General features: G+C 37.8%; 1 pseudogene; it reads left to right on the top strand.

The window, feature by feature from the left end:
* The first annotated feature begins 3,439 nt into the window (after positions 1-3,439).
* LOC133646059 (ciliary microtubule associated protein 1B-like) lies at positions 3,440-18,446 on the top strand (annotated as a pseudogene).
* Positions 18,447-24,758: the final 6,312 nt, after the last annotated feature.

The following is a 24,758-nucleotide window of genomic DNA, read 5'->3' as shown; positions in this document are numbered from 1 at the left end:
ATCCAACAATGATTTCAAATTAGAAATGGTCACAGCTGATGAGGTGTTTAAAAAATTGAGCGCGCTCCACCCTAACAAGGCCACCGGCCTTGATAATATTCCCTCCAGATTCCTCAGGGACTCTGCCTCCATCATTGCCCCGATCATCACGCACATAATAAACCTATCAATTACACAAGGCCAAGTACCAAAAGATTTTAAGATAGCAAGAGTAACTCCCCTCTTTAAAAAAGGAAGCAAATTGGAACCTGGCAACTACCGACCTGTTTCTATTCTCAGCTCCATTTCGAAAGTAATGGAGAAAATAGTTTATGAACAGGTCGATAGTTACCTTGCCACTAATAAACTCATGTACAAATTCCAATCCGGCTTCAGAACTAACCACTCCACTGACACATGCCTTCTCTATCTGACCGACCACATCAAACATGAGGTGGACGCGGGCAAATACTGCGGCATGGTCATGCTGGACCTTCAGAAGGCCTTTGACACCGTTAACCACGCTATACTGTTGGATAAGCTCAGAGCAATCGGATTTAACAAAACCTCTTGGAGCTGGATGCAGTCTTACTTGGAGGGGAGGGAGCAGGTGGTAGAGGTGAACGGCACCGTGTCCCCCCCCCTCTCGGTGAACTGTGGAGTCCCCCAAGGCAGTATATTGGGACCTTTACTGTTCCTAATATACATAAACGACATGTCATCGGCATGTGACTGTGAATTGTTTTTGTTTGCGGATGACTCTGCCCTGCTGGTATCCGGCAAGGACAAGTCACAGGTGGAGAAAATCCTCAGTGCTGAGCTCTGTAGAACTTGCACCTGGCTCGCTGACAACAAGCTATCCATCCACTTGGGTAAAACAGAATCCATCCTGTTTGGGTCCCACATCAAACTTAAGAGAGTCAATCACTTCACCATAAAAGTAGGTGACAGTGTCATCACCAGGAAAGATGAGGTCACCTACCTAGGTTCCATTCTAGAGGCTAACCTTTCCTGTGATAAAATGGCAACCAAGGTAATCAAAAAGGTTAACCAACGAACGAGATTTCTCTACAGAATTTCCTCTCTGGTCAACAAAAGCACCTTGAGGATTCTGGCGGGAACTCTCGTTCAACCCTTTTTCGATTACGCATGCACCTCCTGGTACCCTAGCACCTCCAAAACCCTCAAATCTAAACTCCAAACATCTCAGAACAAACTAGTCAGGTTACTTCTAGACCTCCACCCCAGATCCCACCTCACTCCTACCCACTTCTCTAAAGTGGGCTGGCTCAAGGTGGAGGACAGAGTTAAACAACTTGCACTGAGCCTAGTCTATAAAATCCGCTACACCTCCCTGATACCGAAGTACATGTCAAACTACTTCCTTAACGTAAATGACCGCCATAACCACAACACCAGGGGGTGCTCCACTAACCACGTTAAACCCAGATTCCGAACTAACAAAGGTCTTAACTCATTCTCTTTCTATGCCACATCAATGTGGAATGCGCTCCCAACAGGTATAAAAGAAAGGGCATCTCTATCCTCCTTCAAAACCGCTATAAAAGTTCACCTCCAGGCAGCTACAACCCTAAACTAACACCCTCCCCGGATTGCTAATAATCAAATGTAAACAATCAAATGCAGATTCTTTTTCTTATGCCTTCTGATCTCTCTCTCTCTCTCTCTCTATGTCCACTACTTGATGTCCATATCCCACCCCCCCCCCCCCACCCTACCCCCCCTCCACACTCCTGATTGTAAATAATGTAAATAATTCAATGTGATTATCTTGTGTGATGACTGTATTATGATGATAGTATATATGATAGTATATATCTGTATCATGAATCAATTTAAGTGGACCCCGACTTAAACAAGTTGAAAAACTTATTCGGGTGTTACCATTTAGTGGTCAATTGTACGGAATATGTACTTCACTGTGCAACCTACTAATAAAAGTCTCAAATCAAATCTTTCCTGACAATTTAAATCAATGTTCAAGTAATTATTTTTTTTTTATTGTAAAGAATAATAAATACATTTTAATTTATTTCTTCATTTTAGCTTGTTTTTTCGACGAAGAATATTTGTGAAATATTTCTTCAAACTTATTATGACTTATTATTATCAAACGTATTATTATCATGATTAAAATTCAAAACAATTATTCTGGCAAATCTAGAAAATCTATAGAATCAAATTTAAATCTTATTTCAAAGTCTTGAATTTCTTTGAAAATTTTTGTTCTGGAAAATCTAGAAGAAATAATGATTTGTCTTTGTTAGAAATATAGCTTGGTCCAACTTGTTATATATTCTAACAAAGTGCAGATTGGATTTTAACTCATTTAAAACATGTCATCAAAATTCAAAAATTAATCTTAATCAGGAAAAATTACTAATGATGTTCCATAAATTATTTTTTTTATTTTACATGAGTTATTATTTGTACAAACATGGTGCAAAGTAATTCATGATTTGTTAAACAAATGTTAGTGGCTAGCTAGTTAAAATGGGATGTTGTGATTTCACAAGACTGTCTTAGAAGTGATCATTTGAAAATGTTCAATTTGAAAAATGTGCACTTAGAGAAAATATAAAAATAAAGTGTTGCATATTGATATTTATCTGTTTCTATATATATTTATTGTGAGAAATCATTAAGATGATCAGTGTTTCCACGAAGATAAATATCATTAATTATTAATAATAACAGAGTTAAAGGTAAATTGAGCAAATTGGCTATTTCTGTCAATTTATTTAAGTGTGTATCAAACTGGTAGCCCTTCGCATTAATCACTACCCAAGAAGTAGCTCTCAAAAAGGTTGGTGACCGCTGACATACACAATGGAACTGTAATGTCCCAAAATGTCCAGCAGAGGGAGACAGACCGCCGGTCTGCCTGAATGACCTGACAACGTTGTATCGAATTCGACAATTCTATTCAAAATATGGACATTATTTCACTTTTTTAACATGTCTGACATGTTCTTAACTCGTTAAATGCAACTTACAGCATCGCTTTGTGTAGGATGGCGATTACAGAGGACAGCGACATGTACGAGTCGATTTCAGACCAATACCGGAAGTCAAGGAAGTCATTTAGCGGAAGTGACATAATCCGACTGCTGTTTATAGAATACAAGTAAAAATATACACCATACATACATTCAAACATAAACCATACAAAAGTATTATTAAGTAATTATGTAAAGAATATTAACAACTGACTTCACGACAACACACGTACAGAAACCCACAAGAGTACAACGACAGGCAAATGTGACAAGTCCAAAGACGTCCGAGTTAGTCCAGTGACCACAGCGCCCTCTGCTGGATCCCACATGTACCTCGCGATTGGCTGGGTGACGTCACTCTGAGCCTTTTTTGACTGAGCGCAGTGTTTTGGTGCAATGGTTGTTTTAAACACGAGATCTGCGCCTACGAACGTCTTATCATCACACCGGGGCTCTAATGACGTGTGACGGAGCTCTAATGACCTGCGTCAAGACGCCGAAAATGAAACTTCAAGTTCAACTTCGCCAAGAAAGTCAACTTACTAGTTAGTCACATGCTTGAAAATGAGTCGCTCATAGTTGCCAGCGTGACTTTGGTATCTTTGTTGTTGTCATTACCTTGCACCGTGACTGACACTACCACAGGTGAAATATAACTTTATCATTACCTTGCACCGTGACTGACACTACCACAGGTGAAATATAACTTTATCATTACCTTGCACCGTGACTGACACTACCACAGGTGAAATATAACTTTATCATTACCTTGCACCGTGACTGACACTACCACAGGTGAAATATAACTTTATCATTACCTTGCACTGTGACTGACACTACCACAGGTGAAATATAACTTTATCATTACCTTGCACCGTGACTGACACTACCACAGGTGAAATGTAACTTTATCATTACCTTACACCGTGACTGACACTACCACAGGTGAAATGTAACTTTATCATTACCTTGCACCGTGACAGACACTACCACAGGTGAAATATAACTTTATCATTACCTTGCACCGTGACAGACACTACCACAGGTGAAATATAACTTTATCATTACCTTGCACCGTGACTGACACTACCACAGGTGAAATATAACTTTATCATTACCTTACACCGTGACTGACACTACCACAGGTGAAATATAACTTTATCATTACCTTGCACTGTGACAGACACTACCACAGGTGAAATATAACTTTATCATTACCTTGCACTGTGACAGACACTACCACATGTGAAATATAACTTTATCATTACCTTGCACCGTGACTGACACTACCACAGGTGAAATATAACTTTATCATTACCTTGCACCGTGACTGACACTACCACAGGTGAAATATAACTTTATCATTACCTTGCACCGTGACTGACACTACCACAGGTGAAATATAACTTTATCATTACCTTGCACCGTGACAGACACTACCACAGGTGAAATGTAACTTTATCATTACCTTGCACCGTGACTGACACTACCACAGGTGAAATATAACCTTATCATTACCTTGCACTGTGACAGACACTACCACAGGTGAAATGTAACTTTATCATTACCTTGCACCGTGACTGATACTACCACAGGTGAAATATAACTTTATCATTACTTTGCACCGTGACTGACTTAAGGCACAGGTGAAATATAACTTTATCATTACCTTGCACCGTGACTGACTTTAGGCACAGGTGAAATATAACTTTATCATTACCTTGCACCGTGACTGACTTTAGGCACAGGTGAAATATAAATTCATCATTACCTCGCACCGTGACTGACTTTAGGCACAAGTGAAATATAACTTTATCATTACCTATATATAACTTTATCATTACCTTGCACCGTGACTGACTTAAGGCACAGGTGAAATATAACTTTATCATTACCTTGCACCGTGACTGACTTTAGGCACAGGTGAGATATAACTTTATCATTACCTCGCACCGTGACTGACTTAAGGCACAGGTTAAATATAAATTGATCATTACCTCGCACTGTGACTGACTTAAGGCACAAGTGAGATATAACTTTATCATTACCTCGCACCGTGACTCACTTTAGGCACAAGTGAGATATAACTTTATCATTACCTTGCACCGTGACTGACTCTACGCACAGGTGAAATATAACTTTATCATTACCTTGCACCGTGACTGACTTAAGGCACAGGTGAAATATAACTTTATCATTACCTTGCACCGTGACTGACTTTAGGCACAGGTGAAATATAACTTTATCATTACCTTGCACCGTGACTGACACTACCACAGGTGAAATATAACTTTATCATTACCTTGCACCGTGACAGACACTACCACAGGTGAAATATAACTTTATCATTACCTTGCACTGTGACAGACACTACCACAGGTGAAATATAACTTTATCATTACCTTGCACCGTGACAGACACTACCACAGGTGAAATATAACTTTATCATTACCTTGCACTGTGACAGACACTACCACAGGTGAAATATAACTTTATCATTACCTTGCACTGTGACAGACACTACCACAGGTGAAATATAACTTTATCATTACCTTGCACCGTGACTGACACTACCACAGGTGAAATATAACTTTATCATTACCTTGCACCGTGACTGACACTACCACAGGTGAAATATAACTTTATCATTACCTTGCACCGTGACAGACACTACCACAGGTGAAATGTAACTTTATCATTACCTTGCACCGTGACTGACACTACCACAGGTGAAATATAACCTTATCATTACCTTGCACTGTGACAGACACTACCACAGGTGAAATGTAACTTTATCATTACCTTGCACCGTGACTGATACTACCACAGGTGAAATATAACTTTATCATTACTTTGCACCGTGACTGACCTAAGGCACAGGTGAAATATAACTTTATCATTACCTTGCACCGTGACTGACTTTAGGCACAGGTGAAATATAACTTTATCATTACCTTGCACCGTGACTGACTTTAGGCACAGGTGAAATATAAATTCATCATTACCTCGCACCGTGACTGACTTTAGGCACAAGTGAAATATAACTTTATCATTACCTATATATAACTTTATCATTACCTTGCACCGTGACTGACTTAAGGCACAGGTGAAATATAACTTTATCATTACCTTGCACCGTGACTGACTTTAGGCACAGGTGAGATATAACTTTATCATTACCTCGCACCGTGACTGACTTAAGGCACAGGTTAAATATAAATTGATCATTACCTCGCACTGTGACTGACTTAAGGCACAAGTGAGATATAACTTTATCATTACCTCGCACCGTGACTCACTTTAGGCACAAGTGAGATATAACTTTATCATTACCTTGCACCGTGACTGACTCTACGCACAGGTGAAATATAACTTTATCATTACCTTGCACCGTGACTGACTTAAGGCACAGGTGAAATATAACTTTATCATTACCTTGCACCGTGACTGACTTTAGGCACAGGTGAAATATAACTTTATCATTACCTTGCACCGTGACTGACTTAAGGCACAGGTGAAATATAACTTTATCATTACCTTGCACCGTGACTGACTTTAGGCACAGGTGAAATATAACTTTATCATTACCTTGCACCGTGGCTGACTCTACGCATAGGTGAAATATAACTTTATCATTGCACCGTGACTGACACTACCACAGGTGAAATAGAACTTTATCATTACCTTGCACCGTGACTGACTCTACCACAGGTGAAATATAACTTTATCATTACCTTGCACCGTGACTGACACTACCACAGGTGAAATATAACTTTATCATTACCTTGCACCGTGACTGACACTACCACAGGTGAAATATAACTTTATCATTACCTTGCACCGTGACTGACACTACCACAGGTGAAATATAACTTTATCATTACCTTGCACCGTGACTGACACTACCACAGGTGAAATATAACTTTATCATTACCTTGCACTGTGACAGACACTACCACAGGTGAAATATAACTTTATCATTACCTTGCACCGTGACTGACACTACCACAGGTGAAATATAACTTTATCATTACCTTGCACCGTGACTGACACTACCACAGGTGAAATATAACTTTATCATTACCTTGCACCGTGACTGACACTACCACAGGTGAAATATAACTTTATCATTACCTTGCACTGTGACAGACACTACCACAGGTGAAATATAACTTTATCATTACCTTGCACTGTGACTGACACTACCACAGGTGAAATATAACTTTATCATTACCTTGCACCGTGACTGACACTACCACAGGTGAAATATAAATCTATCATTGACACAAGTCACGGGCAACTCTTGACCAATGAGATGATTATTTTTCAGTTTGCAGTGGAGTCCGCCTGCAGAGCAGCACTCTGGGGACACTTTGCAGTACTTGGGTAGACAAATGATGAGGTAACACAACTCTTCTCACATCGGAATGTTCATGTGGTTTGTGTCGAGTGACTTGTCTCCAGTAGATAATGACTTGTCTCCAGTAGATAATGACTTGTCTCCAGTAGATAATGACTTGTCTCCAGTAGATAAAGACATGTCTCCAGTAGATAATGACTTGTCTCCAGTAGATAAAGACATGTCTCCAGTAGACAATGACTTGTCTCCAGTAGATAGTGACTTGTCTCCAGTAGATAATGACATGTCTCCAGTAGATAATGACTTGTCTCCAGTAGATAACGACTTGTCTCTAGTAGATAAAGACTTGTCTCCAGTAGATAACGACTTGTCTCTAGTAGATAGTGACTTGTCTCCAGTAGATAACGACTTGTCTCAAATAGATAGACTTGTCTCCAGTAGATAACAACTTGTCTCCAGTAGATAATGACATGTCTCCAGTATATAGTGACTTGTCTCCAGTAGATAACAACTTGTCTCCAGTAGATAATGACATGTCTCCAGTAGATAGTGACTTGTCTCCAGTAGATAGTGACTTGTCTCCAGTAGTTAGTGACTTGTCTCCTGTAGATAATGACTTGTCTCCAATAGATAGACTTGTCTCCAGTAGATAACGACTTGTCTCAAATAGATAGACTTGTCTCCAGTAGATAACAACTTGTCTCCAGTAGATAATGACATGTCTCCAGTAGATAGTGACTTGTCTCCAGTAGATAACAACTTGTCTCCAGTAGATAATGACATGTCTCCAGTAGATAGTGACTTGTCTCCAGTAGATAATGACTTGTCTCCAGTAGATAATGACTTGTCTCCAGTAGATAATGACTTGTCTCCAGTAGATAATGACATGTCTCCAGTAGATAATGACATGTCTCCAGTAGATAATGACTTGTCTCCAGTAGACAATGACTTGTCTCCAGTAGATAATGACTTGTCTCCAGTAGATAATGACATGTCTCCAGTAGATAATGACTTGTCTCCAGTAGATAATGACTTGTCTCCAGTAGATAATGACTTGTCTCCAGTAGATAACGACTTGTCTCTAGTAGATAGTGACTTGTCTCCAGTAGATAGTGACTTGCCTCCAGTAGATAACGACTTGTCTCCAGTAGATAACGACTTGTCTCCAGTAGATAACGACTTGTCTCCAGTAGATAACGACTTGTCTCCAGTAGATAATGACTTGTCTCCAGTAAATTATGACTTGTCTCCAGTAGATAACGACTTGTCTCCAGTAGATAACGACTTGTCTCCAGTAGATAACGACTTGTCTACAGTAGATAACGACTTGTCTCCAGTAGATAACGACTTGTCTCCAGTAGATAATGACTTGTCTCCAGTAGATAACGACTTGTCTCCAGTAGATAATGACTTGTCTCCAGTAGATAATGACATGTCTCCGGTAGATAACGACTTGTCTCCAGTAGATAACGACTTGTCTCCAGTAGATAATGACTTGTCTCCAGTAGATAATGACTTGTCTCCAGTAGATAATGACTTGTCTCCAGTAGATAATGCCGGCTGAGAAGCCCAAAGCTGCGGGGCCAAGCGCCTCCCGACTGTTCGCGCTGCCTTCGCTGACAGGTAAATACCATGAATTGATTAACGTGTTGAGTGACTTGTCTCTTGAAAAACTTATTCGGGTGTTACCATTTAGTGGTCAATTGTACGGAATATGTACTGTACTGTGCAATCTACTAAAAAAAGTTTCAATCAATCAGTCATATATATATATATATATATATATATATATATATATATATATATATATATATATATATATATATATATATATATATATATATATATATATATATATATATATATATATATATATATATGTATATTTATATATATATATATATACATATACACTACCGTTCAAAAGTTTGGGGTCACCCAAACAATTTTGTGGAATAGCCTTCATTTCTAAGAACAAGAATAGACTGTCGAGTTTCCGATGAAAGTTCTCTTTTTCTGGCCATTTTGAGCGTTTAATTGACCCCACAAATGTGATGCTCCAGAAACTCAATCTGCTCAAAGGAAGGTCAGTTTTGTAGCTTCTGTAACGAGCTAAACTGTTTTCAGATGTGTGAACATGATTGCACAAGGGTTTTCTAATCATCAATTAGCCTTCTGAGCCAATGAGCAAACACATTGTACCATTAGAACACTGGAGTGATAGTTGCTGGAAATGGGCCTCTATACACCTATGTAGATATCGCACCAAAAACCAGACATTTGCAGCTAGAATAGTCATTTACCACATTAGCAATGTATAGAGTGTATTTCTTTAAAGTTAAGACTAGTTTAAAGTTATCTTCATTGAAAAGTACAGTGCTTTTCCTTCAAAAATAAGGACATTTCAATGTGACCCCAAACTTTTGAACGGTAGTGTATATACATTTTTTTCCCACACCCCTAATATATATATACTATATATATATATCAATTTTTTCCCACACCCCTAATATATATATATATATATATATATATATATATATATATATATATATATATATATATTATATATATATATATATATATATATGTATATATATATATATATATATATATATATATATATATATATATATATATATATATATATATATATATATATATATATATATATATATATATATTTATATATATATATATATATATATATATATATATATATATATATATATATATATATATATATATATATATATATATATATATATATATATATATTTATATTTATATATATATATATATATACATATATATATATATACATATATATATATATATATATATATATATATATATACATATATATATATATATATATATATATATATATATATATATATATATATATATATATATATATATATATATATATATATATATATGTGTGTGTGTGTGTGTGTGTGGGAAAAAATCGATTCGAATTCAAATCGCCATTCTCACGTTGTACGATTCAGTGTCGATTCTCATTTTTCAAAAATCGATTTAATTTTTTTAATTCAAATTTTTTAAAATGTTTTTAAATTTGTATTAATCAATCCAACAAAACAATACACAGCAATACCATAACAATGCAATCCAGTTCCAAAAGCAAACCCGACCCAGCAACACTCAGAACTGCAATAAACAGAGCAATTGAGAGGAGACACAAACACCACACAGAACAAACCAAAAGTAGTGAAACAAAAATGAATATTATCAACAACAGTATCAATATTAGTTACAATTTCAACATAGCAGTGATTAAAAATCCCTCATTGACATTATCATTAGACATTTATAAAAATAAAATAAAAAAGAACAATAGTGTCACAGTGGCTTGCACTTGCATCACATCTCATAAGCTTGACAACACACTGTGTCCAATATTTTCACAAAGATAAAATAAGTCATATTTTTGGTTCATTTAATAGTTCAAACAAATGTACATTATTGCAATCAGTTGATAAAACATTGTCCTTTACAATTATAAAAGCTTTGTACAAAAATCTACTACTCTGCTTGCATGTCAGCAGACTGGGGTAGATCCTGCTGAAATCTATGTATTCCATGAATAGACAATCATTTTGAATCGGGAAAATATCGGTTTTGAATCGAGAATCGCGTTGAATCGAAAAAAAATCGATTTTGAATCGAATCGTGACCCCAAGAATCGATATTGAATCGAATCGTGGGACACCCAAAGATTCGCAGCCCTAATATATATATATCTATATATAAATATATGTATATAAATGTGTATATATACACTAGCGTTCAAAAGTTTGGGGTCACATTGAAATGTCCTTATTTTTGAAGGAAAAGCACTGTACTTTTCAATGAAGATAACTTTAAACTAATCTTAACTTTAAAGAAATACACTCTATACATTGCTAATGTGGTAAACGACTATTCTAGCTGCAAATGTCTGCTTTTTGGTGCAATATCTACATAGGTGTATAGAGGCCCATTTCCAGCAACTATCACTCCAGTGTTCTAATGGTACAATGTGTTTGCTCATTGGCTCAGAAGGCTAATTGATGATTAGAAAACCCTTGTGCAATCATGTTCACACATCTGAAAACGGTTTAGCTCGTTACAGAAGCTACAAAACTGACCTTCCTTTGAGCAGATTGAGTTTCTGGAGCATCACATTTGTGGGGTCAATTAAACGCTCAAAATGGCCAGAAAAAGAGAACTTTCATCTGAAACTCGACAGTCTATTCTTGTTCTTAGAAATGAAGGCTATTCCACAAAATTGTTTGGGTGACCCCAAACTTTTGAACGGTAGTGTATATATATATATATATATATATATATATATATATATATATATATATATATATATATATATATATATATATATATACTACCGTTCAATATATATATACACTATATATGTGTATATATATACACTATATATGTGTATATATATACACTATATATGTGTATATATATATATATATATATATATATATATATATATATACAGTATGTGTATGTATGTATGTGTATATATATATATATATATATATATATATATATATATATATATATATATATATATATATATATATATATATATATATATATATATATATATATATATATATATGTATGTACTACCTACTAAAGTTTCACTCTTTTAATTTGAGAATCGTTATTACAGCATAAACATCTGGTATCGATATTTCAGTATGGATTTGCACATCACTGCTCTTATTCCTTTATTGACATTTGTGACCTGTGCTGGCAAAATGAGTCACAATGAGGAAATTGTAAAAACTGAGTTATTATTATTTACACATTCTCCATCTAAAGACCTTCAGAAATGATATATGGTTTGTTGGAATCGGACAGAAAAATGACCGAGTTACATCCGATTGAAGTCGACCAAGTTTGAGGGTCCGTTTTGAGAAAAACCAGCTTAAAGTTTACTGTTCCAGAACAGAATGTTCCAAAACAAAACTCCATAGCAACCATACCTTAAAGGCCTACTGAAATGATTTTTTTTTATTTAAACGGGAATAGCAGATCCATTCTATGTGTCATACTTGATCATTTCGCGATATTGCCATATTTTTGCTGAAAGGATTTAGTAGAGAAAATCGACGATAAAGTTCGCAACTTTTGCTCGCTGATAAAAAAAAGCCTTGCCTGTAGCGGAAGTAGCGTGACGTCACAGGAGCTAGTATTCCTCACAATTCCCCGTTGTTTACAATGGAGCGAGAGAGATTCGGACCGAGAAAGTGACGATTACCCCATTAATTTGAACGAGGATGAAAGATTCGTAGATGAGGAACGTTACAGTGAAGGACTTGAGAGGCAGCGATGGACGTATCTTTTTTCGCTCTGACCGTAACTTAGGTACAAGCTGGCTCATTGGATTCCACACTCTCCTTTTTCTATTGTAGATCACAGATTTGTATTTTAAACCACCTCGGATACTATATCCTCTTGAAAATGAGAGTCGAGAACGCGAAATGGACATTCAGTGCCTTTTATCTCACGACAATACATCGGCGAAATGCTTTAGCTACGAGCTAACGTGATAGCATCTTGCTTTAACTGCATATAAAAACAAAAGAAATAAACCCCTGACGGGAAGTATAGATAGAAAATCAACAATACTATTAAACCGTGGACATGTAAATACACGGTTAATGCTTTCCAGGCTGGCGAAGGTTAACAATGCTGTGCTAACGACGCCATTGAAGCTAACTTAGCAACCGGACTGCACAGAGCTATGCTAAAAACATTAGCTCTCCACCTACGCCAGCCAGCCCTCATTTGCTCATCAACACCCGTGCTCACCTGCGTTCCAGCGATCGGCAGAAGGACGAAGGACTTCACCCGATGCGTTTGGCGGCCCGGAGACGTAGGAAGTCAAGGTGAAGTCGGCGGCTAGCGCGGCTAGCGCGGCTAGCGCGGCTAGCGCGGCTAGCGCGGCTAGCGCTCCAACAAAGTCCTCCTGGTTGTGTTGCTGTAGTCCGCTGCTAATACACTGATCCCACCTACAACTGTCTTCTTTGCAGCCTTCATTGTTCATTAAAAAAATTGCAAAAGATGTCCAGAATACTGTGGAATTAGGAAATGAAAACAGAGCTTTTTGTATAGGATTCTACGGGGTACCATAACTTCCGTTACTCGGACTTCGTCACGCGCATACGTCATCATACCGCGATGTTTCAGCCGGATATTTCCCGGGAATTTTAAAATGTCACTTTATAAGTTAACCCGGCCGTATTGGCATGTGTTGCAATGTTAAGATTTCCTCATTGATATATAAACTATCAGACTGCGTGGTCGGTAGTAGTGGCTTTCAGTAGGCCTTTAAAAGTCCTTGTAGCAACACCATAATTGGTACAATTAAAGTCAAATCCCATGTCTAAAGGAAAAATATATATTCAACTCTATTGAAAACGGTTATGTACAAAAATGTCAACTCTGTTATGTCACAGTTTTTTTGTTCAATGGTCAGTTTGTCAGCTGGTCAGCTGTCCATAATATTCCTGACCAGCAGCACTAAGAAGATTCGCCGACTGCAGTGAATTTAGCGCACTTGCAACCGCCTGTGTACCCTCTCCACCTTCTAAATCCATTACGGAATGTAAAACAGTCTAACTTATCCACAAAAATAATAATTAAATGTTCGAAAATCACCTTTTTTCACCAAATATTCCGCTCGAATTACTGTGTTGTTTTTCATCAGGGTGCTGCCATGATACCACAATGCACCGCGCGGGGAGATTCAACCAATGAGGGTACGCCTCACAGCGGTTAGCAACAAGCCGGATTTGTTTACATCGGGACAGGTTTAAAAACTCGATTGGTTCAGAATGGCGTCATCGGGAATTCCATGCTCATTTTTAGAAAGTAGGTCAACTTGGCGTCACAATGATACCATATATATATATATCTGTATCATGAATCAATTTAAGTGGACCCCGACTTAAACAAGTTGAAAAACTTATTCGGGTGTTACCATTTAGTGGTCAATTGTACGGAATATGTACTTCACTGTGCAACCTACTAATAAACGTCTCAATCAATCAATCAAAAACCAAATATGGCTCGGGGGATTCCCCCTTATTGCCGCGAGTGAGCGTTGAAAACACTGGATTTTCTCAAGGAATTTTAACACAAAGGACTCATTTCTGAAGACATACCTCGTACAAAACCTTCAAATAAAGGTGATTTGAGATGTTTTCTTGCTATTTCGATGATTGGGATCGCTAGATTGTGGCTTTATGGACTCATTTTTGTGAAAATCTCAATTTCAACCAAGATACATTTTTTTTCACTTATTTGCCTGTCGGTCAAAATTAGCCTGTGCGTATTCCGACTCAATTTGCCAGCACGGGTCACATTGGACATATGCTTCATGGCGCACAATAGGGCCCCACACAATAGGGCCGCACACAGTAGGGCCCCACACATTAGGGCCCCACACAATAGGGCCCCACACGGATTGCCGTGCTCCAACGACGCTCTGCTATACTGACTCAAACTGTCGATTTGTCCACGTAAATCAAGCTCTTCTCTCAAAGTAAGGACTGTTATCTGCGACATAATGTCTCCTTTTTTCCAACTTTCACCCAGGATTTAAAAACCATGATCCCACCAAGTCCAAAGCACCGAGCTACACGCTGAGCGGCCGCTGCCCCAGAACCAAACAACACGTCTCACCCGGACCGGCGCACTTTGTCCCTTCCAACATCACCAAAAAACGGGCGAGACGGAACCCCGGCGTTTTCATTCGGCAGACGGCGAAAGGAGCCGGCCCGCGCCGTCATCCCTGCACCCAGTGAGCCCAAAAAAACCTCCCAAATAGATTCAGCATTCAATCGATGACATCATGCTTTTGCTTTTCCAGACTGTTACAGCCTCGAGAACGCGGAGAAGTACACTCATCGCTCTTCTCCTGCGTACACTTTAGCGACCAGGAGGAAGCAACATGCAAACAGCAACCAATTTGGACCCGGTACCAACGTTGACCGTACTTTATTATCCATGTGAAGGGGCACGAGCAATATCTGGGATTTCTGCAGGTCCAGCTTCCAACATGCTGCCGCCTGTTATGGGACCCAAAACCGTCAACATCGCTGCAGGGCCTGCACACACCATCCTTGGCCGCAGTAAAGTCGGGAACTTTTTTAACGACTTGTCAAAGGTAGATTTCCTAATGGCAGCAAAAACATTGCAAAAAAGTTGTCACCGGGGCATTTTCACCACTGTGTTACATGGCCTTTCCTTTTAACAACACTCAGTAAACGTCTAGGAACTGAGGAGACACATTTCTTCCCATTTCGTCAGACCACAGAACACTTTTTTCCATTTTGCATCAGTCCATCTTAGATGAGCTCGGGCCCGGCGAAGCGATTTCTGGGTGTTGTTGATAAATGGCTGTGGCTTTGCATAGTAGAGTTTTAACTTGCACTTACAGATGTAGCGACCAACTGTAGTTACTGACAGTGGTTTTCTGAAGTGTTCCCGAGCCCATGTGGTAATATCCTTTACACACTGATGTGGCTTTTTGATGCAGTACAGCCTGAGGGATCCAAGGTGCGTAATATCATGGCTTACGTGCAGTGATTTCTCCAGATTCTCGGAACCTTTTGACATACTTGCCAACCCTCCCGTTTTTAGCGGGAGAACCCCGGTATTCAGCGCCTCTCCCGACAACCTCCCGGCAGAGATTTTCTCCCGACAAACTCCCGGTATTCAGCCGGAGCTGGAGGCCACGCCCCCTCCAGCTCAATGCGGACCTGAGACTGAGTGGGGACAGCCTGTTCTCACGTCCGCTTTCCCACAAATTTTTTTTTGTCAGACTTCTCCATTGAACACGGTGGCCGAAATGATATACTCATCATGAACGGAGAAGTTAAACAGGACAATACTGCCATCTAATGGATAGCCACCGGAACACTGAAATTCAAGTATTTTTTTTTTCTATGTAAATAAAATATATATATATATATATATATATATATATATAGCTAGAATTCAATGAAAGTCAAGTATTTCATACATATATATATATGAAATATATATGAAATACTCGAGTTGGTGAAGTCTAGCTGTAAATAACCACGCCCCCAATCACCAACCCCACAACCCCCCCACCCCCGACCAAGCCCCCACCCACCACCCCTACCCCCCACCTCCCGACATTGGAGGTCTCAAGGTTGTCAAGTATGCCTTTTGATGATATTACGGAGCGTAGATGGTGAAATCCCTAAATTCCTTGCAATAGCTGGTTGAGAAATGTTGTTCTTAAGCAATTTGCTCGGGCATTTGTTGACAAAGTGGTGACCCTCGCCCCGTCCTTGTTTGTGAATGACTGAGCATTTCATGGAAGCTGCTTTTATACCCAATCATGCTGACTTTTACACTTTGTGCCTAGAACAGTCCGGATGGTTCTTTTCCTCTTTGGTCCACAGTTTCCAAAAACAATTTGAAATGTGGACTCGTCAGACCACAGAACACTTTTCCATTTTGCATCAGTCCATCTTAGATGAGCTCGGGCCCGGCGAAGCGTTTCCGGGTGTTGTTGATGAATGGCTTTGGCTTTGGCTTTGCGTAGTAGTAGTTTTAACTTGCACTTACAGATGTAGCGACCAACCGTAGTTACTGACAGTGGTTTTCTGAAGTGTCCCTGAGCCCATGTGGTGATATCCTTTACACACTGATGTCACTTTTTGATGCCTGAGGGATCCAAGGTGCGTAATATCATGGCTTACGTGCACAAATATCTCCAGATTCTCTGAACCTTTTGATGATATTACGGAGCGTAGATGGCGAAATCTCTAAATTCCTCGCAATAGCTGGTTGAGAAATGTTCTTAAACATTTTTTGCTCAGGCGTTCGTTGACAAAGTGGTGACCCTCGCCCCGTCCTTGTTTGTGAATGACTGAGCATTTCACGGCGCCCACCTGTTCCCAATTAGCCTGTTCACCTGTGGGATGTTCCGAATAAGTCTTTGATGAGCATTCCTCAACGTTCTCACTCTTTTTTGCCACTCGTGCCAGCTTTTTTGAAACACGTTGCAGGCATCAAATTCCAAATGAGCTAATATTTCCAAAAAATAACAAAGTTTTCCAGTTGGAACGTTAAGTATCTTGTCTTTGCAGTCTATTCAATTGAATATACGTTGTAAAGGATTTGTTGTATTCTCTTTTTATTTACCATTTACACAACGTGACAACTTCACTGCTTCTGGCTTTTTTGTACATTGTGCTTTGACATCGCTTCCTTTACCTCCAGTCTCCAGGCCCTGCAGCCTATCAATCTACGGACCTCAAAACTTACCTGAGAAAATCCCCAGAGTACAGCATGCCGGGCCGAAAGTTCCCACCTCAAAGTTCTACACGGACGCCAGCACCTGGAGTGTATTGTCCCGAGAAGGTCGGAAGCTGTCATTTGCACGCAGTGTATCAATGGGTAGTGACAAAATACCTTTTGTTTAGGTTACGTCCAATGCTTCAAAAGCTCCAGCCTTCACCTTCGGAAGATATCACTCGGAGAAAACCATCATCCCCCTTACGGCTCTGGATAAAAGTCAACAGTCGATCACAATCAGTTAACTTGAAGGGTTTACACTGCACTGTCTTATACCATGTATATTGGTATACGTCTGAAAGATCCAGGTGTTCAAGTTGAAAACCACTCAGCTTTTTTCAATGCATTTACAAAACAAACCTTATATGTCTTTGTTTTAGATCAGGGGTCCCCAAACTATAGCCCATGGGCCAAATACGGCCCGCCAACGTCCAAAATCCGGCCCGCGGGTCGTCCAGAGTAAAAAAAAAAAGTTCTTTATTTATTTTTTATTTTAATCTGTCCTTTCCAGCCCATCCATCGATCCGTTTTCTACCGCTTGTTACTCTCGGGGTCTCCAAGCTGCTCGGGCAAATCATGTTGTCAAAAAATGCATTTTCCCATCCATAACGTGACGTCATCGCACTCGCCCGACACTGCGGCGCCAGCGCGTGGCAAGTGTGCGCTCTTTCAGTCAATTAGTGCACAAGGGGAAAAAATGGCAAAATCGTTGGGGAAATGTAAAAATAGACTCAAGAGTGTAGAGTTTTTAAACATCAGTGGACATGTGACTTTTTTTTGTTCAGTGTAAGGAAAAGGCAGTTTGTCTATATCTTTTATACATATATGTATATATGTATATATATATATATATATATATATATATATATATATATATATATATATATATATATATATATATATATATATATATATATATATATATGTATGTATATATGTATATTTGTGTATATATATATATATATATATATATATATATATATATATATATATATATATATATATATGTATATATATATATATATATATATATATATATATATATATATATATATATATATATATATATATATATATATATATATATATATATATATATATATATATATATATATATATATATATATATATATATATATATTAGGGATGTCCGATAATGGCTTTTTGCCGATTCCGATATTGTCCAACTCTTTAATTACCGATACCGATATCAACCGATACCGATCTCAACCGATATATGCAGTCGTGGAATTAACACATTATTATGCCTAATTTGGACAACCATGTATGGTGAAGATAAGGTACTTTTTAAAAAAAATTATAAAATAAGATAACTAAATTAAAAAAAATTTCTTGAATAAAAAAGAAAGTAAAACAATATAAAAACAGTTACATAGAAACTAGTAATTAATGAAAATGAGTAAAATTAACTGTTAAAGGTTAGTACTATTAGTGGACCAGCAGCACGCACAATCATGTGTGCTTACGGACTGTATCCCTTGCAGACTGTATTGATATATATTGATATATAATGTAGGAACCAGAATATTGATAACAGAAAGAAATGGGGGGAGGGAGGTTTTTTGGGCTGGTGCACTAATTGTAAGTGTATCTTGTGTTTTTTATGTTGATTTAATAAAAAACCAAAAAAAAAAACCCCAAAAAAACCCGATACAGATAATAAAAAAAACGATACCGATAATTTCCGATATTACATTTTAACGCATTTATCGGCCGATAATATCGGCAGGCCGATATTATCGGACATCCCTAATATATATATATATATATATATATATATATATATATATATATATATATATATATATATATATATATATATATATATATATATATATATATATATATATATATATATATATATATATATATATATGTATATAACCCTAACCCTAAACCGTCCAACTGGAGACCCTAACCTTAACCCTAACCCTAACCCTAATCGTAGTCCGTTAGTATACATACATACGTATGTATACTGACTTAAAAAAGTCAGTGTATATATAGATCCATTCTATGTGTCATACTTGATCATTTCGCAATATTGCCATATTTTTGCTGAAAGGATTTAGTAGAGAACATCGACGATAAAGTTCGCAACTTTTGGTCGCTGATAAAAAAAGCCTTGCCTGTACCGGAAGTAGCGTGACGTCACAGGTTGTGGAGCTCCTCACATCTGCACATTGTTTACAATCATGGCCACCAGCAGCGAGAGCGATTCAGACCGAGAAAGCGACGATTACCCCATTAATTTGAGCGAGGATGAAAGATTTGTGGATGAGGAAAGTGAGAGTGAAGGACTAGAGGGCGGTGGAAGTGATTCAGATAGGGAAGATGCTGTGAGAGGCGGGTGGGACCTGATATTCAGCTGGGAATGACTAAAACAGTAAATAAACACAAGACATATATATACTCTATTAGCCACAACACAACCAGGCTTATATTTAATATGCCACAAATTAATCCCGCATAACAAACACCGCCCCCTCCCGTCCATATAACCCGCCAATACAAATCAAACACCCGCACAACACACTTAATCCCACAGCCCAAAGTACCGTTCACCTCCGCAAAGTTCATACAGCACATATATTTCCCCAAAGTTACGTACGTGACATGCACATAGCGGCACGCACGTACGGGCAAGCGATCAAATGTTTGGAAGCCGCAGCTGCGTACTCACGGTACCGCGTATCCAACTCAAAGTCCTCTTGGTAAGAGTCTCTGTTGTCCCATCTCCACAAGCATGCGTATCCAACTCAAAGTCCTCCTGGTAAGAGTCTCTGTTGTCCCAGTTCTGCACAGGCCAATGGTAAAGCTTGACTGTCATCGTTCGGGAATGTAAACAATGAAACACCGGCTACGATGTAGCCGCTACGTGTTTGTGTTGCTGCAGCCGGCCGCTAATACACCGCTTCCCACCTTCAGCTTCTTTGCTGTCTCCATTGTTCATTAAACAAATTGCAAAAGATTCACCAACACAGATGTCCAGAATACTGTGGAATTTTGCGATGAAAACAAGACGACTTAATAGCTGGCCACAATGCTGTCCCAAAATGTCCGCTACAATCCGTGACGTCACGCGCAAACGTCATCATACCAAGACGTTTTCAGCAGGATATTCCGCGGGAAATTTAAAATTGCACTTTACTAATCTAAGCCGGCCGTATTGGCATGTGTTGCAATGTTATGATTTCATCATTGATATATAAACTATCAGACTGCGTGGTCGGTAGTAGTGGGTTTCAGTAGGCCTTTAATACCTTTGTTTCCAATCTGTCCATAAACTCCTATCATCCCAGGAATTCTTCGAGAACCAGGCAAAAGGTTAGGGTTAGGGTTAGGGTTAGGGTCTCCAGTTGGACCGTTATGTCCAAGGTCACCCCTCACTCTGTGCTGCAAACACACAAATGTAGGCTGAATACACGTGCATGAAGTGTATATTTACTTAACACATGATCATACACAACTCACCTGTCCTTTAGGGTCAGGTTCTCCAGACATACCCTGTCACAAAAACAATCATGAATTACTGATTTTAATGCACATATATATATATATATATATATATATATATATATATATATATATATATATATATATATATATATATATATATATATATATATATATATATATATATATATATATATATATATATATATATATATATATATATATATATATATATATATATATATATATATATATATATATAAGCCTGGCCCCTAGGCACACCTTAACCCAATGCTGCCCCCGGTCAAAAAGTTTGGGGACCCCTGGTTTAGATTTATAACAACAACAATCCTACCCATAGAAGCGCTGCGGCACCATTCACTTTGTTTACTAGTGTAGAGTATATTTTTTGAATAAATGTTTAAAATAAAAAAAATAAATTCCTCTTTGCTCTTTAGTCAATCTGTTTTGAGTAAATGAGACCAAAATACAGCTTTTTTATTTTTTTTATTTTTTTAAATACAAGAAAAGCTTCCAGAACACAGCAGTAACTCAATTTAACTCAATAATTTTGGCCCCCCAGAAGAGCACCATTTCGACATTATATTAAACGTGCCTTTTAAAAAGAAATGCACATTTTACTTCAGAACAGTTGTGTACAAACAATACAATATAGTGTATTATTAACAACCACAGTAGTTTTATCAAGTACAGGTAATGTAATAATGTACCATCAGCAGCTTTTCCATATTTTCATGGATACATGTCCCTGGCTTGTGCTATATTATTCGGATCTCACAGGATTTTAGTGGCATTTTTGTACATTAACTAATAGTGGGGATGCTTGTAACTCAAATGTTTGCATGCACTCTTAAGGCTCCACTGTATATCTTATAAATATACATTCACAATCCTCATTGCTCTTTAAACAACACAGTTATAGAGTCTAATCTCTAGTTTTGTAACCCTGCTCTGCTCTAGTTGTGTTACACAACACTTTATTACGGCGTGTGTGTGTATTTTGAAAATAATGTAAAAAGAAATTAAGTCATATTAATAATAAATAATACGACCAAAACTGAGCCTTAGTTAAAAAAATAACACTACACAATTTATTACTGACAGGCATCAGTAAAGACGGCTAAATATTGTGTCACGGGTCCTTTGGGCGCCCCCGTTGCATAGAAACAAAAACACCTCCGCGAGCCTTTTGCCCAATACAAATTACTGACAGGCATCAGTAAAGACAGCTGAATATTGTGTCACGGGTCCTTTGGGCGTTCCCGTCATAGACATCTTATAAGGGCACTGTTGGCGCTGACGAGACGTGGGGCCGCCATCTTGGGGTGGTGATCCGCTCCACTCAGTGCAATTCATTTGGCAGGAGCAATGAACTGTCAGCGCATTTAATTCATTTTACCTCACTGAATACCACTGATTTTCACGCGGTTTTTTTTGTCATACGTGTAGCTATGATAAAGGACACATGTTTTATTATTCATAGTTTGCTTAACAGTAATATAATATTCTTATATGCTATAAGTGACCAGACGTCCAAGATCAAAACTGGGAATATAATCCCAGAGAAGGGGGTAAAAAAACGGTCAGCTATTTTTAAATTGAAGAAACAATATGATTAGGTTATATATACATGCGTATATCCTACATAAACAATGTATGAATACATTAGATATCTATATATCTTAGGGACCTATAGACTGTATCTGTTGCTGCAGCAGCAGAGTTTATTCTGTCTTGACACTTTGTATTGATATTTTGTATTACATTCTTCCCTTAAATGATCATGTTTACAGTGATTGTTTTATATGTATTTGTTATGTATGTCACCTTGGATAAAAGCGCCTACCAAATACTTATAAACATATATAAACACCTGAAAGTCTTTATATCAGCTAAAACCACCAGTCTGTTTCACTGGTTTCATAATACAACCAAATTCTGTTTTACCCAACAATGTTAGTATTTGAATATTGTTACTTGAAGAATTATTCCTGGTTACAATTATACTGTTAAGAAATTATTGTCTTATACTTTGCCTAAAGCGAGAATGCAACATAATCAGTGGCGGCTGGTGAATTTTGTTTTAGGTGGGACTGAAAGTTTGTAAACCAAACCCCTGTAGGGAGGTCATCCTCCCCCAGAAGATTTCTTTGTGATTTTCACATGCAAATGAAGCATTCTGGTGCACTCTGACAAAATTATGAAGACAAAATGGAACATTTCATAGGTTTGCAGAGAACTATATACAATATGCACTTTTCACAAAATACAACCAATAGTACGTTAATGTTAAATCTTACTTGTGAAAAGTAATCCCCCAATTCCTATTTTCAACAGTCTGCTCATTTGAGCAGGAAAACGCTGAACACCATCTTTGTTTTCTACCTGTCAACTGTCAGTTTAGCATCTTTGTTTTCTACCTGTCAATTGTCAGTTTAGCGTATTTGTTTTCTACCTGTCATCTGTCAGTTTAGCATCTTTGTTTTCTACCCGTCAACTGTCAGTTGACCTTCTTTGTTTTCTACCTGTCAACTGTCAGTTTAGCATCTTTGTTTTCTACCTGTCAACTGTCAGTTTAGCATCTTTGTTTTCTACCTGTCAACTGTCAGTTGAGCATCTTTGTTTTCTACCTGTCAACTGTCAGTTTAGCATCTTTGTTTTCTACTTTCAACTGTCAATTTAACATCTTTGTTTTCTACCTGTCAACTTGTCAGTTTAGCATCTTTGTTTTCTACCTGTCAACTGTCAGTTTAGCATCTTTGTTTTCTACTTGTAACTGTCAGTTTAGCATCTTTGTTTTCTACCTGTCAACTGTCAGTTTAGCGTCTTTGTTTTCTACCTGGCAACTGTCAGTTTAGCATCTTTGTTTTCTACCTGTCAACTGTCAGTTTAGCATCTTTGTTTTCTACCTGTCAACTGTCAGTTTAGCATCTTTGTTTTCTACTTGTAACTGTCAGTTTAGCATCTTTGTTTTCTACCTGTCAATTGTCAGTTTAGCGTATTTGTTTTCTACCTGTCATCTGTCAGTTTAGCATCTTTGTTTTCTACCCGTCAACTGTCAGTTGAGCATCTTTGTTTTCTACCTGTCAACTGTCAGTTTAGCATCTTTGTTTTCTACCTGTCAACTGTCAGTTTAGCATCTTTGTTTTCTACCTGTCAACTGTCAGTTTAGCATCATTGTTTTCTACCTGTCAACTGTCAGTTTAGCATCTTTGTTTTCTACCTGTCAACTGTCAGTTTAGCATCTTTGTTTTCTACCTGTCAACTGTCAGTTTAGCATCTTTGTTTTCTACCTGTCAACTGTCAGTTTAGCATCTTTGTTTTCTACCTGTCAACTGTCAGTTTAGCATCTTTGTTTTCTACCTGTCAACTGTCAGTTTAGGCTGCTCGCCGGTTCCTCATCACCACTTCAAGATGGCGGCCGAATTTCTCGCGTCACAGCAGCAAATGCTGCGTCTATTTATAACATGTCTATGGTCCCCGTTGTCCATCCATCCATTAATTTTCTAACGCTTGTCCCTTTT

Source organism: Entelurus aequoreus, linkage group LG03, assembly GCF_033978785.1.
Source record: "Entelurus aequoreus isolate RoL-2023_Sb linkage group LG03, RoL_Eaeq_v1.1, whole genome shotgun sequence".
Classification (NCBI taxonomy): domain Eukaryota; kingdom Metazoa; phylum Chordata; class Actinopteri; order Syngnathiformes; family Syngnathidae; genus Entelurus; species Entelurus aequoreus.
The sequence above is the reverse complement of the archived record's forward strand: the minus strand, read 5'-3'. Positions and strand labels throughout refer to the sequence as shown.